This window comes from Lepidochelys olivacea, assembly GCF_965140295.1.
Source record: "Lepidochelys olivacea isolate rLepOli2 genome assembly, chromosome: 5".
NCBI classification, from domain to species: Eukaryota; Metazoa; Chordata; order Testudines; family Cheloniidae; genus Lepidochelys; species Lepidochelys olivacea.
In genome coordinates, this window is record NC_140415.1 from 112,692,501 (window position 1) to 112,708,024 (window position 15,524).

General features: G+C 43.3%; 1 long non-coding RNA gene across 1 annotated transcript; it reads left to right on the plus strand.

Moving 5' to 3' along the window:
* Window positions 1–221: 221 nt before the first annotated feature.
* On the plus strand, window positions 222–2,711 carry LOC311520893. Its single transcript, XR_014711726.1, has 2 exons — window positions 222–774; window positions 2,167–2,711. It is a non-coding gene; the product is annotated as an uncharacterized lncRNA (long non-coding RNA).
* Window positions 2,712–15,524: the final 12,813 nt, after the last annotated feature.

Here is a 15,524-nt window from a genome sequence, read left to right on the forward strand (position 1 = left end):
TCAGCAACCTATGGCATGCGTGCCAAAGACGGCAGCGTGCCATTAAAAATCTTGCCTGGCCCGGCCTGCTCTTCTCTGCCCCCCGCCCACTGCTCTCTCCTTGCAGGGCTGGCAAACTTCCCCCCGCCTCTTCCCTCAGCGCGCTGGGTTTCTGCCCCTCCTCCTCTCCCGCCCTGCCGCCGATCAGCTGACGACCCTTGTTACGGAGGGGAGAGGGAAAAGTGGAGCCGCAGCGCACTCTCTGCTCCAGGGACCTTGGGGAAGGGGGTGGAATCGGCATATCCCCTCCAGCCCCCTGCCATGAGCCGCTCAGGGCAGGGGGCTGGGAGCACCCCCACACACCCCAGCCCTCTGCCCTGACCCCTGAACCCCTCCAGAACCCCAGCCCTGACTCCGGCACCCCCCACACATCCCCAGCCCCCCCAGCTCCCTGCCCTGACTCCTGCACCCACCACACATACCCAGCCCCCCGACACCCCATGATCCGACGCTTGCACCCCCCACATCCCCACCCCCACCCTGAGCACCAAACGGGAGCTCCTGCACACACACCCCACACAAATATTCCCACCTGCAGCCCTCGCACCAAATGGGAGCTGCCCAGGTAAGCGCTCCTTCCCCAACCCTGAGCCCCCTCCCTCATTCTAGCTCCTGGCCAGACCCTGCACCCCAACCCTCAGCCTGCTCCTTCACCCCCAGCCCTGTTCTCAGCACACTCCCACCCTCATCTCAGTGCAGAGAGAGAGGAAGAGAATGGCTAGCACCAGGGAGAAGGTAGGTACCTACTCTATGTGGACAGGACCGGGACCCCAGACCGGCAGCGGGCTGAGCAGGGCCAGCAGCTGGGATCCTGGTTGGCAGGAGCCCGTGGAGGGAACCCCAGACTGGCAGCGGGCTGAGCGGCAGCAGGCTGAGCTGCTCAGCCCACTGCCGGTCTGGAGTCCCGGCTGCCGGCCCCGCTCAGCCCACTGCTGGTCTGGGGTTCTGGCGGCCGGCCCCTTGCCAGCCGGGGTCCCGGCCACAGGCCCTGCTCAGCCTGCTGCCGGCCTAGGTGAATGGAACCCCAAGCCAGCAGCGGGCTAAGCGGGCCGGCGGCGTAAGATCAGCGTTTTAATTTAATTTTAAATGAAGCTTCTTAAACATTTTGAAAACCTTGTTTACATACGACAACAGTTTAGTTATATAATATAGAGACTTATGGAGAGAGACCTTCTAAAAAACGTTAAAATGTATTATTGGCACGTGAAACCTTAAATTAAAGTGAATAAATGAAGACTCGGCCCACCACTTCTAAAGGTTGCTGACCCCTGTTATACAGCATGTATCTGAGGTGGCATGGTCTTGCTAGTGGAACATAGAACTGCAAATCAGGGGAGCAAGTTTCTATACCCAGCTGTAACACTAACTCAGTGTATCTTTGGACTCGTCACTTGATTTCTCAGTGTTATCTGTAAAAAGTTTCACAGAAATGTTGTGGGGTTTAATCAGTTTGCTGAATTAATCAAAGGCTTAATTAATGCTCATAAAGTTCTTCGAAGTCCTCTGATGGAAGATGCTCTGTAAACAATACATTCTTAGTGATAATGTAGTGCTATTCGTCCATAGATCTTAAAGTGCTTTACAAAGGAGGGTATAATTATCCCAGTTTCACAGATGGGAAAACGGAGGTAGAGATAATATAACTATTAATTAATATTTATTATTGTTGTTATTATATTATTATTATTTATTAGTCATTGTTATTTATAAGAATAAACTGTCAGTTGTAGGCTTCTTGTTCATCAGGACTGGCTCTAGGCACCAGCAAAGCAAGCACGTGCTTGGGGAGGCACAATTCCAGGGGCCGCATTCCGGCCATCCCTTTCTTTTTTCTTTTTTTTTTTTGCTTGGGCAGTTGCGCTCTCGGCGCTTTGGGCGGCAAATTTTTTGCTTGGGGTGGCAAAAAACCTAGAGCTGGCTCTGTTGTTTATACAGTTTTAGCTAGGATAATTAAAGCACTCACTCTGTTCAGAGTGGGTTTCATGGATGTTGTAGAGAGAGGTGGATCAAAACACAATACTAAGATTTAACCAAGTGCCATCAGATTTTGGGGAAGATTTAATTCTGATCCAAAGTTTTTGCTCAGGCCTAGCTATAACTGTATATCAATATATTTGTGCAACACAGGTACAAGGGAGGCCTGACCCAAGGTGAAAGTTGGCCTGGTCACCATGAAGATGGACAAAGAGGGAAGCATGTAAGCAATCCCTGGCCAACTGCTGCACTTCCATGGCATTCCAGTTGGGACAGAAGTGATTGCAAAGAGCCTGTGGGGTAGAGAGAAGAGCTGCATTCAAAACAAAGCTCATGGCTGACTCCAGAGCAGACCAATCACCAGGGGAGAGGCTACTGGCAAAGAGGTCTCCTGATTGGAGGGTCCCAGACTGGCCCAAATCTACTCTACATTGAGCTATTTAAACCACTGTAAGGCCTTTCTACATTGCTCCCACTCTCTGAGGTGCTCTGTTGTTTAGGAGTGATGGCTTTAAATTCAAAATGCAGAGGACTGACATTGGAGACAGCAGTAAAGATAGGATGTAAATTTCACCTCTGGCGGAAATTCTGTTCCTGATGTCAAAATGTTAATTGCTGTGTAGTCTGTTATGAGATACTTTTTCCAGGGCAGCTGGTTTATTCGCAGTTAGTAAACAACCATTGTTTTTTGGCACTGATTTGAAATTCTACTTTGATATTGTCATCTAAGATTTTAAGGCCCCATGGGCCAAACTCTCTTTTTGACCCAAATCCTGAGCTCAGAACACAGCCTGAACATCTGCACTATATGCTGAAGAGTTCACTTGGGGCTGAGAGGGGGAAGAAGGCAGCTTCCCTCTGGGCTGTAGAGTGGCACAACAGCTGCTTTTCAATGGCGATTCTATTTCAGGGCTTGAGTAACCACCTGTGTTGCTTGTGGTCCTCTGAGCGGCAGAATGGTCCGTGGATTGGTGTGGAGGTGGCTCTACCAGCTCCAGATACCCCAGATCTTTCATGTGCAGTAACATGGAGGGACCACCCCGACACAGGGATTTTGTGGCAGGCAGGGTCCCCATCCCCTGCTGTGCTATGCAGTGGCACTGCACTCATTCTACTGCTAGAGGGCAGTGGTCTGCAGTGGTGGGAAAGGCAAGGTTTGGCCCTTTGTGCATACAACCAGTTTTTGATCTATTGGTCACTCTTCCTTTTGCCATTCTGTCACTGGAACCTGGTTAAAGGTGCCCCTTCCTCATTGCCAGCAAACAGGGGAATAACTGCCTGCTCAGGGCTTAAACCAGTGCTCACTGAAGTCAGTGGAAAGGTTCCTATTAACATTAATGGATGCTGGATCAAATCTTCAGCTCCTGAGGCCTTGTCTTTACTCAGAAATAAAAGGTGTTTTCTCAACTGAGCTAACTAACTCAAGATAAAATCCTAGTGCAGACAAGGCAGTTTGTAGGTTTCACATGACTTAACAGACTGAATTAAAGACTGTGGGAGTGTGACAGGTTGCCTGGCTCTTTATGACAAGCTGGGCTCAATCTTGCCTGTGACCTAGCTAAGTGTGATGGAGATTTGGTTATAATGACTGACCCCAACTGTGGCTTTTCAGACAGATGACTACTTAAACAGAGCTGTGAACATGCTCTTGCAGGAGAAGAGGAGCTATGTCTCTGGAAAGAGTCTAGTGAAGAACTACAGGGAGCAGGTCAGGCTTGAGAACTTGCTGAGAGTGATCCATCTGATTTCCAGGATCCTTAGTCCCCAAACCATACGTGCTCCTCCCACATTTCCTAAATACAAGATGATCCAGGGTTCTCCCCAGGGCTTGAATTGGGCTGGGTAGGCCACCTGGTACTTTTTATTAGGCTGCCATTTTGTGAATGCCAGTTTTCTCAGAGTAACAGGTTGAGGTAAAGATCTGGGGAAGCCTAGGGTTTATCTTGATGTGCTAACTTGTGTTGGCACTGCCTTACCTTCACTAGAATTTTACCTCACCTTAGTTACCATATGTTAACTAACATGAAGTAAGAACACACCTTTTTGCCTGATGAAAACAAGGCCAGGATTTCATCCTATGCTTCTCTATGCTCGGAAGACATAGCCTTAGAGGTGTGACCTCTTCCATTCACCTCAATGAGGCTTTAAGTCAAATATCCATTCATTATAATTTCCCTGTGAATATTGTTAGCTGCTTCATTGCTGACCAAAGCAAGGAGGAGTCTGTAGACTCTATATGAGAAACCTTCCATTTTGGTGCCCAGGAGGAATGGAGTCCCATCAAGGGGGTGCTGAGCCCCGCAGAATCCACCTCACCAAAGAGGAGCCAGCAGAGCATGAGCAATCAGTCTGAACATCTGTGAAATCTCTGTGAGGAGCAACTCACTTGGATAGCTCAAGCAGGTGGAAATTGGCCTGTGGACAGAGTTTGGGACAGTACCACTATCTCACAAACACTACCCAACTGGAGCCCAGGTTCTCCTGTTCTTCATTACATTAATTGCCAAGTCTCCAGTGACTTTTGTAACAGTTACTGCTCTTTTTTCCGCTTGTCAAAATCCCTGCTCTAGCTACACAATCTTGGTAGCACTGTGCATGCAGGTTTTTGGCTAATCTGCTCAACAAAAAAAATTTGCCCACTGTGTAGAGTCAAAATGCACCCCCATCCTGGGGCGTGGCTTTCTTTAGAAAGAAAACAATAAGATAACAAAGCACCCCTCCACCCTTCTCCCCAGATTTGATGGCTCTTAGGGTTTCTCCCTCAAAACTGCTCAGGTTAAATCCTAGATCTTCCCTTTCTAAAGAACCAGGCTTACTGGATGTGGAAGGTAAGAAACCATGTGCTTCAGTGGGTAAAAAGAACCCACTCACTCTTTTCCTGCAGCATCAACACCTGCTAATATGGTGGGGACTGGGGTACATCAGGCTTGTTGCAGAGCCTTACTATGACTGTGTCATATTTAATCACTGCACCTTTTGCTGACTTCTCTGTACCTTTCTCCTTGCCATTTGCAAAAGTCCTAAGGCCTCCTGTATCAGAACCAATGTCCATTGATCACCAAAGATGACAAGGAAAGGGAACAGTTTGAGTAACTAATGACAACAATCCCCACCCTAACCCCCTTTCTTTATCAGTTGCCTGCATAGTAACCACACTTATACAAATACTGAGGACATAAATATTCAGGTAACAAATGTATAATCCTTGACCTTTCAAGCCCTTTACAACTACCAGATATCCAATGTCAATGGCCTAACTCTTGTTATATCCCTCCAGTAGGCCTTCACTAACAATGCCATTTTTCCTATCAAGTTAGAAGATCATGGAGCCTGCAACAGAAACAAACATTACAGATACCTTCACAAACATATCTGCAAACCCTTCCCTCTCACACGCCTAAGAAGTTGCTGGCGTGAGGGTTCCATTTTACAATTTAAAAAAACCTTTGGCTGTTACAACAGCCTCCCAAATATGATCATCCTTTCAGAATTGGCTGTGTCCTTCTCAGCCGCCACCACCACTTACCATCTTGCATCTCCGAGAAGATTTTAAAAGTATCAGCTTTTCCTTACCTGTTCTCCACCTCTGATCTCCTATGTTGATATTTTTCCATCCTCCAATTTGTAATGAAGATTTAGGCATCTCTTATTTTAAAGAAAAAAATCTTGGGTCCTTCAGCCAAGACTTATTGCAAAAAGAATCATACTAATATTTTCCGTTTCTTTGTAAACTTATTTTTCCCAAAAGGAACTCAGTTGTATCAATAAGATCCTAGCAACCTCAGATCTGTCATTTTAATTATGCCATAAAAACCATTAAATATAGGAACTATTAACTAATGGGAGTTACAGCTGTAAATTCCTCATACACTGGAGGAAGCCATGCGTAATTCTCATTCTCCACTATTAACTGTCTGCATCACTACATATTTCTAAATTCACCCTGCTTTCTTCAGGCACATTGATGGCGCTTTCTACAGAGAACTGGAACAGCATCATCCTCTACAATAAAAATACTTTGCTTTTACAATAGATGGGCCAGGTGTGCCTGGAGCAGTTGGGAAAGGAGATTGCAATGCTGGTTCTGATCCATTTTTACAAGCTTATGCTCCTCAGTAGGTCAAGCATTGGTCTGCTCCCTAGTGTAAATTAGCTGAGGACCATAACAATTGTTATCTATAGTACAGTAGCACAGAGAGGCCCTAGCTCAGAACAGGGGCCCATTATGCAAAGTATTGTACAAACATATAGTGAGAAACAGTCCCTGCGCTGAAGACCTTACTGTCTAAAGAGATTAGGCAGACAAAGGGTAGGCAAAGGGAAGTATTATCCCAGTTTTTACAAATGGGAAACTGAAGCACAAAGATTAAATGCTGATCCAAAGCCCCTTGAAGTCAATGACCTCAAGGGTCTTTCAATCACCCCCTAATTTTATTAAGATGATGTTTTAAAAAAGTGAATGGTACAGAGTTGAAGCATAGAAGTTTCTTGTTATCAGGAAATAACATACAGATTATCAAGAGGTGTGAAGTTTGGTTTAGGATCGGATGGCATAAGAAATACATAATCTGCAATATCCCCGATTGGGGGTAAAAGGTTGACGAGTCAAAGTACAGACACTGAGATATGAGGGTATGTTGTTCATATAATGGCTATGTTCAGATGTGAAGTATAATGAGTGGATATGATGATGAGGATGGATTGACCCTCATTTGGTGAGATTTAACGTTCAGTGAGTTTATGGTTCCAGTTCATATGGTCCAATGGACAAAGTCTCTCGGTCCCTTTCTCATAGTTGATGCACGATGTCACTCCAGCTCACACCTCCTGGTACTGTCGGTGGTCAGTGATGTGTTCAATGTAGATGTCCCTGGACCATCGGATGATGTCTGAGACCATGAAGTGCCATATGAGCCGTGCGTAGTGTCGACCAATCCCGCAGGCCCACAACACACGCCATTGTAAACCCCGGTCTGTGGGACCCAGGCTTGCAGACTTGATGTTTAGAAGCCTATGCTTGAGCAGTCACCCTGCCGTGTCAATCTGGGCTTACAGTTGCTGGACCTGGGTCTCACAGCTATGCTATCATGTCCACACTGCACGACAAAGACCTTCTGACTTGAATCTGCAGCTTAAGATGCATCCACACTGCAAAATGACAGGGCTTGGACTAGGACTTGGCCTCTGACTCACCCCTATAGCAGGTCCTGAGTGCTTACTGACCCAAGACAGACTGATTTCTGTGGGGGTTGAAGTGGGGCTTGGGCTAGAACCTAAGCCAGGGCCCAGGCTTAGTGCCCAATGTAGAGATATCTTAAAGTGACATGCCAGAAGTCACACACACAGTCTGTGGAAGAGCTGGAAACTGAGCCTGACCACCGGGCTATTAAGTATAAGGGGGACACTACTTCCGCATTTTGGGGGGGAGGTTGTTTTTTTTTTGTGAAACTGGCTCTTCATTTCCTTTGCTTTTATTAAAAATAACCCAAATGCAATGTTTTGTTTAACTCAAAATGAAATTGTTACGATTTTTTTGATTTGCCAAAAATTTTGAAAAATTCCAGTTTTTGTTCTAGTTGAACCACTTTTTTTTTTTAAACTGCCCATGAATTGAAAAAATCAGTTATTCACAAGCTTTCTACTCCTGGTCTCCCATAGTACATACCAACTTTTTATGTGATTAGACCTCTAATATTATCCAAATTAGATGCAGATTTTGGGCTCCTGGTAAATTTCCAACACAGTCTGTATTTAGGTTAAAAACGGAGAGTCCCTGCGCTAAAGGCTCAAGTAATAGCTAGTTATACAAATGTATAAGTATTATTCATGTTGATCTTTTTGACTTAACTTGACTGCATTTTGATACCTTCTTTGATTCTCTTCACCCCTACATTTCTGACCTGTTTTTCCTAGGAAGCCTTTTTCAAAGTATAAAAATAAAGTTGAACCAAGTAAAGTTGTTCTCTTCCTTAATGACACAGATTATTTTAGGAGAGTCTATTCTACTCCTTTCTTCAACATCTTAACTTTAACTCCACCCCTGGAGGTGTTGTCCAGGTCTCTTACATTCTTCCTAGGGACATATCACTGGCATGCCTTTCTGAGTAATAGTCAAATATGGCTATTCTCTCTGGAGAACTCTGTGTTAGTGCTTGGACCATACTTACAGCTGAACTGAAGTGAAATGGATTCAAAGAACATTCCAAAATGCCTCACAATTACTGCAGAACTAATGTTTGGTTTTATGAAAAAGGAAAGATACAGTATTTGAACGGTAGGCTATTTTCAAAGCATTTCAGTTTCTGCATAACATGTTTCATGTATGCGATTTCAGTGTTATAAGTATTTGCTACATTTTTATATGGTCTGAAAAGTGATTTGTATGCAGCTGTCTATGACTTTACAATAGATTTGTAATTGTTGTAATGCGTACAGAATTCACTGTAGACATGAATGTTTTTCTTATAAAGTTAAAACATTATTTCCAAAAAATACTTCTTATTTCTTATTACTGACTTCTAAGAAACTATTAGTATCAGAATAATCTATGGGTATTGTTTCAATATACGGAAAATATTTTATTTAGATATACTCAGTGTTAAATTATATGTTTACATCATTTGGATTTACAGTAAAATATGATGGATTTTTAAACCCACTATTGCTCACATTGCATCCGATGAAGTGAGCTGTAGCTCACAAAAGCTTATGCTCAAATAAATTGGTTAGTCTCTAAGGTGCCACAAGTCCTCCTTTTCTTTTTGCGAATACAGACTAACACGGCTGTTACTCTGAAACCATTGATTTAAATGAAATTTATATAATTTACATTGATGAGAACAGGAGCAGGACTTTTAAGGAAAAAAATCAAGAATAACCATGGAATGAAATGTATCCCAACTATACATATAAAATGATGGGGTCTAAATTAGCTGTTACCACTCAAGAAAGAGCTCTTGGAGTCATTGTGGATAGTTCTCTGAAAACATCCACTCAATGTGCAGCGACAGTCAAAAAAGCGAACAGCATGTTGGGAATCATTAAGAAATGGATAGATAATAAGACAGAAAATATCCTATTGCCTCTATATAAATCCATGGTACGCCCACATCTTGAATACTGCGTACAGATGTGGTCGCCCCATCTCAAAAAAGATATATTGGACTTGGAAAAGGTTCAGAAAAGAGAACAAAAATGAGTAGGGGTATGGAACAGCAGCCCTATGAGGAGAGATTAATAAGACTGGGACTCTTCAGCTTGGAAAAGAGATGACTGAAGGGAGATATGATAGAGGTCTATAAAATCATGACTGGTGTAGAGAAAATAAATAAGGAAGTGTTATTTACTCCTTCTCATAACACAAGAACTAGGGGCCACCAAATGAAATTAATAGGCAGCAGGTTTAAAACAAACAAAAGGAACTATTTTTTCATACAACATACAGTCAACCTGTGGAACTCCTTGCCAGAGGATGTTGTGAAGGCCAAGATAAGAGCAGGGTTCAAAAAAGAACTAGATAAATTCATGGAGGATAGGTCCATCAATGGCTATTAGCCAGGATGGGCAGGGATGGCGTCCCTAGCCTCTGTTTGCCAGAAGCTGGGGATGGATCACTTGATGATTACCTGTTCTGTTCATTCCCTCTGTACCGGGGTACCTGGCATTGGCCACTGCTGGAAGACAGGATACTGGTTTAGATGGACCTTTGGTCTGACCCAGTATGACCGTTCTTATGAAAAGGTGTCTGATGTTTCTTCTAACATTTGAATGTTGATGCCTATATTAAAGTTGATGTTGAATGTCTAGTAGCTGATGCAATATTTGTTTTCCCTACTCCATTCAGTTATACAGCACTGTTTCTTATTCTGTATTTAGAAAGTGTGTAGCATATTCTGGGCACTTCTACCATATAAATACATAATAAAAAGAGGTAACAAGCCTTTGTGATGGTGCTAATTATTGTACACTTTAGATGCCCTGTGACATGCTTCCGGCACATCCAGGAGTGCATTAAACAGCACCTAGTGTTTTCATGTAACCATTCAAATTAGCTAATAGAACAAACCAAAAAATGTGAGCAAGGTGCAAACAGACATTGTGGCCTCCATGCAACAAAGCATTTGAGTAGCCACTGAGGCCACTCACATACTTAAAGTTAAGTGCATAGTTAAGTGCTTTGCTCTGAATTGAGGCCTACATACCAAAGACATATTATGCACCTGCTGCAAGGAAGCTCCAGGCATCTGTGTATGGCATTGTGGAAGAGGTGCAACAATCCTGATCTGCTCTGCTGACGATCAAGAGTGCTATGTGTGGATGTAATGCAGCATAAGCAACCAAAATAGGATAACTAGTGTGGATGTGTTACAGTATTCCCACCTGCAACAACACAGTTTGGATGAGTCTACAGGACCTGTTATTCCCCACCTATGCAGCTCCACTGCTGGTAGCAATGTTGGGGACCCTAGAGTAGATGAGTCATCAGATGCTGCGGTTGTTTTTACCGCCAGGTCATGTAACCCCGCTCAGAGCATGTCAAACATCTGTGCCAGTCAACAACATCTATGTGATGGTGCTCCCAGTTTTGCCTACACCACCTCTTCTACTGTAGTTACTGCTGATGGAACTACACAAGAGCTGAACTATGGGTCCAAATTTTGCTAAGGCAATGCCTTAGAAATTACTCTGTTGCTAGAAGTGGTTTTTGACAACAGTCTCCCTGGACCAATATTGAAAACAGTGTAAATGCTAGTGTAGACCAGACAGTATTGTAAACAGTTTTGTCTATATATCTATACTAATACTTTATGTGCAATTCTGTTTTCAGTAATTACTTTTTATAAATGCATTGTGAGGTTCCTTTTTACTATGGCTCTGATTTCTTTATCAAACTTACTGATTAAAAATAGTTTTTTTCTAATTGCCAGCCCCACAAACTCCACATGGTTCTGACAGTCAAGCTAGACTCTTTTCATCTCATCCATCATTGCCAGTAATAGCTGTTTTCCAGGCCAAATGAGACCCTGAGCTACACTTGTGCAACCCCATTGTCTTCAGGTTATATTCTCAATGGCCCCTGGTTACACCTAGTCAAGGTTAATGGGGTAAACTGTAGGCAAAGGCATAGTTTTGCCTGAAGAACCTCTATTGTTAGTGTTCTCTGAGATGTAAAGAACCCAGGCTTGACAGTCAGAGTCCAGGAGGAGTTGGCAGTTATATAAGTATGTATGTAGATACTTTCAAATAGCTAATTTGATATGGAACTCAGTCAGCTGCAATGACATTTTTACAAAGTCACTTTTGAGGATAGAAACACATTTTAAATTGTTTTCAATTGTGGTTTAAAGGGGATTCTTGCTGAAAACCATTTTGAGCAACTATTCCATTTTTTACGTTTTATCTATACAGGGAAGTTAGTGTGGAGTGAGCTAGGGTGTGAATATAAAGTGTACTAACTACTCTGCATTAGATACTCCGAGCTTGTTCTCATGTAGAGAAGCCCTTAGTGCTGACACAGCACAAGTGGCATCATCACTGAAATCTGGGACCTTTACCCTAGGTGAAAGTCTACAGTAGATGTGCAGTGTAAATGTGTAATTGCCACGAGACTGACCAAAGTTTAAGACTTATGTAATAGTTAAATTGTACAGTTAAACATGTATCATCATAAAAGTATGAAGACCATAAAAAGTGGAAATAATGTTTTAAGAGGAAATTATTCAACAGCAGCCATGCAGCATTGCATAAAGTGTAGCCTATGTTCTGCATTTTGTTTCCTTTTGTTTTGCTTTTCACGACTCACGGGTGACACCACAAGGAGGCAGTACACCTGTCCCCCAATCACTTCCCACAATGTCTTGATCCAGCAGCTAGCAGGAATCTCCTGGGGAGCAGAACAAATGTTCTACAAACCTCCATCCTTGCACTCGTATTCATTTCATTGGAATGTTGTGCAGCAGTTTGGGACCGAAGTTGGCGTATGATCTCGTTGATTCAGAGTTGAATATGCCTGACCATATCATCAGTAGTTCCATTAGCTACACATTAACATATAATGTATATGTGTTGGCTCATATAGCTTCCACAAAAATTCAATGAGATGCCATCGCCCTTAAAAATGCCTGGAGGGCTAAGATTGAGTAAAACAACCTGCTGCGCAGAATCCTAACAATGGTTCCAGTAGGTGCAAATAAGCACACTTCCCACAAGAAGATCTGCCCAACCCCAGAAGAAAATACCTTCCCCTGCCGTTCCTGATGACTTGCCATGACTGATTTGCAACATCCTTTTGCCACAGCCTTTCATGTGTTCATGTCCAGTGCAGGTGGGCCAGTGCCAGTTGTGGATGAACGACGGTATATCAGGAGCAACAACTATGTCCTCTCAGAGTGGCAGCAGCTCTGGGATAGCAAGTCAGGCATGCTGATGAACTTCAGAAGCCCTAAGTTATACCCACCTGTTCGCACTTAGTATGCAGGTCCTGGATGAGGCTTAATGGACTGCTGTCTGGAAAGGCCAGAGTGGCTGCCACAATGCAGAAATTTGGCTTAGTCCAGTCTTCACAGTGTGAGTGCAGAGCAGCCGTTCAGATGGTCAAACACGATGAGAGTCTGCACCATCAGACAATTGGAGTGTGGACTGCAACACCTTGCGACCCTCAATGTTCAGCCATCTATCCACTGCATCAACCTAAATATTGACTTGCGATGCATATGAAAGAATATTATATAAAATACATATGAAAACTCTAACCACATTATCAGGACAGAGGTATTGTCTGTTTCAGCATGTATTCAGTGTTGCTGTGAAAAGATCTTTCCTGTTACGTCAGTGTTTAGGCATAAGGTATTTTGAACTAGCTTCATTAGTAGTGTTTAATAATATCAGTTTTTTTCTTTGTAGGCTGTCTTTTTATTTGTCTCTCTTCTTATTAACTTTGCTATTTTCACTTCTATTACAAATCGCTAAGGGGATGACCAGCAACTGAATTACTCTTGTGACTGAATATTCTTAGAGGGCCAAATCATAGAATTGTAGGACTGGAACGGACCTCGAGAGGTCATCTAGTACAGTTCCCTGCACTCATGGCAGGACTAAGTATTATCTAAACCAGTGGTGGGCACCCTATGACCCGTGGGCCACACACAGCCTGCCAGGGTAATCCACAGGCGGGCTGCAAGACAGTTTGTTTACATACATTGACCATCCGCAGGCACGGCCAGCTGCACCTCCCAGTGGCTGCGGTTCACTGTTCCCGGCCAATGGGAGCTGCAGAAAGTGGTGCGGGCCACGGGGACATGCTGGCCATCACTTCCCACAGTTCCCATTGGCCAGGAATGGTGAACTGCGGCCACTGGGAGCTGTGGGCAGCTATACCTGCAGATGGCCAATGTAAACAAACTGTCTCACGATCCATCAGCAGATTACCCTGACGGTCTGCGTGTAGCCCGCAGGCTGCAGGTTGCCCACAATTGATCTAGACCATTCCTGACAGGTATTTGTCTGCTCTGAAAAATCTCCAATGATGGAGATTCCACAACCTCCCTAGGCAATTTATTCCTGTGCTTAACCACAGACACTCATGAAGTTTTTCCTAATGTCCAACCTAAACCATCCTTGCTGCAATTTAAGCCTATTGCTTCTTGTCCTATCTTCAGAGATTAAGGAGAACAATTTTTCTCACTCCTCCTTGTAACAACCTTTTATGTACTTGAAAACTGTTATCATGTCACCCCTCAATCTTCTCTTCTCCAGACTAAACAGACCCATTTTTTTCAATCTTCCCTCATAGGTCATGTTTTCTAGACTTTTAATTATTTTTGTTGATCTCCTCTGAACTTTCTCCAATTTGTCCACATCTTTCCTGAAATGTGGCCCCCAGAAGTGGACACAATACTCCAGTTGAGATCTAATCAGGGCAGAGTAGAGCGGATAATTTACTTCTTGTGTCTTGCTTAAAATACGCCTGGTAACACATCACAGAATTATGTTTGGTTTTTTTTGCATCAGTTTTACACCGTTGACTCATATTTAGCTGTGATCCACTATGACCCCCAGATCCCTGTCTGCAGTACTCCTTTCTAGACAGTCGTTTTCCATTTTGTATGTGTGCTACTGATTGTTCCTTCCTAAGTGGAGTACTTTGCATTTGTCCCTATTGAATTTCATCCTATTTACTTCAGATTATTTCTCCAGTTTGTCCAGATCATTTTGAATTTTAATGCTATCATCCAAAGCACTTGCAACGCCTCCCAGCTTGATATCGTCTGCAAACTTTATAAGTGTACTCTCTATGCCATTATCTAAATCATTGATGAAAACAGTGAACAGACCCCGACCCAAAACTGATCCCTGTGGGATCCCACTCGATATGCCCTTCCAGCTTGACTGCGAACCACTGACAACTACTCTCTGGAAACAGTTTTCCAACCAATTGTGCACCCACCTTATAGCAGCTCCATCTAGATTGTATTTCCCTAGTTTGCCTTTGAGAAGGTCATGCAAGACAATATCAAAAGCCTTACTAAAGTCAAGATATACCACAGCTACCGCTTCTCCCCGTCCACGAGGCTTGTTACTCTGTCAAAGAAAGCTATTAGGTTATTCTTGACAAATCCATGATGATTGTTACTTATCTTATTATCTTCTAGGTGTTTGCAAATTGCTTGCTTAATTATTTGCTTCATTATCTTTCTGGGTACTGAAGATAAGCTGACTGGTCTGTAATTCCCCAGGTTGTCCTTATTTCCCTTTTTTATAGATTAGCATTATATTTGCCCTTTTCCAGTCCTCTGGAATCTCTCCTGTGCAGACTTTTCAAAGATAATTGCTAATGGCTAAGATATCTCCTCAGTCCGCTCTTTGAGTATTCCAGGATGCATTTCATCAGGCCCTGGTGACTTGAAGATATCTAACTTCTCTAAGTAATTTTTAACTTGTTCTTTTCCTATTTTAGCCTCTGATCCCTACCTCATTTTCACTGGCGTTCACTATGTTAGTCCAATCACTACTAACCTTTTTAGTGAAATGCTGTAGTCCTAACATAGGCAGAATGCCCATGGATTTCAGTGGCACATTTAAGGGGGCAATTTGACCCAGTGTAGAGCGTCAGGAAAGTGCATATGCAACACTTCAGTCACAATGAAGCCCTCAGGGGATGTAAGTGGTGTCAAGGCTTTATACTGGCTTTCTGCACAGAGATGAGTTACATTTGAAGAGAATGAAGACTATGGACCAGATCCTACAGTGCTGTAAAATAATGAAAGTTTTGCCTTCACTGGGTGCAGTACTGAGCCCTATTTGTGCGAGTGATGATTTGCAAGATGAATCCCTAAAATAGTACAGAATAATTATATATGTGGACACAAATCTAGTTATGCTAAAACTCTGCCCACCCACAATAAAACTGTCACAGAAACCAGATGGAAGCTTCAGCTCTGACTGCCAATTGTCACCCTGTCAGTTCAGCCCTATTATATTGGTTTTACATAAATCATCATCAGCAGCACGAA